Here is a 1,590-nt window from a genome sequence, read left to right as displayed (position 1 = left end):
AGTCTCCCCATTCGACACCCACGTTTTGTGTTCGGAAGCCGAACGGCAAGTGGTGTATAGTTCATGCTTACAATAAGCACAACGCTGCCACCATTTCGGCACAGACGCCGACTCCTAGAAAGGGTGTTCTTCGAAATAACATGGTGGGATGTACGAAGTACAGTGCACTTGACTTGGTCGATGGGTATTACCACTTGCTCATGAGAGCGAGTGATATTCCGCTGACAGCAGTGAGCACTCCGAGCGGCATGCTCTGAGAGTGGCTGGTGATGCCCCAAGGGCTGTCAATGCACCAGCAACATTTAATCGTCTTGTGACGCAGTTGTTCAGGTTCCACACGGCGCATGCACAGACATACTTTGACAACATTTTCGTTCACAGTCGTGCGGAGCACGGGACGACGGATGCGGAGAACCACGTCGTTCATTTAAGAGCTGTGCTCGAGTGCATGCGCACGAACAAACTAAACGCCAATACAGACAAGTGCATCTTTGGCGCAGAAGAGATTCTCTTTTAGGGTTCTTCATTGGGAAGCATGGCCTTCGAGCGGATCCCGCTTAGGTCAAGGCCATTGTAGACTGGCCGGTTCCAAAGAATCAGAAGGACTTGCGTAAGTGGCTTGGTCTCGCCAATTACTTGCACAACATTGCGTGAATTACGCAGAAACGGCCCGGCCATTATCTAATCTCCCTCAAAAGGATGAGGAATGGTGTTGGAATCCGAACATCAGGAGGCTTTTGACGGAGTCAAGGACAGCCTCCTGCGTGCACCAATACTGGCGTTGCCAGACCCTCATCGTTCTTTCAGCGGCGTCTGTGACGTCTCGGACTTTGCCATCGGCTGTGCACTGCTGCAAGCAGACGCCGAGAGGCGAGATCGGGTGATCGCATTCGAATCTCGACGGCTTAAAGCTACAGAGAGGAGCAACTCACGACAGGGAGCTACTTGCGATGAAGTATGCACTTACCAAGTTCAGGTTCCACCTGCTCGGCTCCAAGCCGTTTGTGATCTATACATATCATGCTTCATTACACACTGCGACTCAGTCGCCCCACCTCTTTCAGAAGATGACTAGATCACTATCCTTCTTTGCGGAATATAACTTCGAGGTGAAGTATAAACCGAGAAAGCAGAATGCTTTGGCTGATGCATTGTCACGCAGACCAGACTATGAGCTTGCTCATGTTACAACTGCAACTTCGTCTGTGACGGATTTGATCCGCAACGCGAACACGGATGATTTGATGTGTGTAGCGCTGCTACGTGCTCTCGGAATCAAGGAGTTTGGAGACTCGGACAGGAAATTGTCATCAAGATTGCGTGCACGATTGCACCGATATTCGTTTAATAACGACTTGTTATATTATACCACCGAATCAACGGATACAGCGCGAATTGTGGTTCCTCATGATGAGAATTTGAGGCTCATGACACGCCACTCAGTGCCATCTCGATCGTGAGAAAACGTACAACTTTGTGAGTCACCTCTATTGGTGGCATAAGCTGTACAAATGGACGAGCACCTATGTGCGCACGTGTGAGACGTGTCAATGGAAAAAAACCCTCTCCAAATGCGGCTGCGCCGCTGGT

This window comes from Plasmopara halstedii (assembly GCF_900000015.1).
Source record: "Plasmopara halstedii genome assembly, contig: Scaffold_470, whole genome shotgun sequence".
NCBI classification, from domain to species: Eukaryota; Oomycota; class Peronosporomycetes; order Peronosporales; family Peronosporaceae; genus Plasmopara; species Plasmopara halstedii.
Note: the sequence above shows the minus strand (reverse complement) of the source record.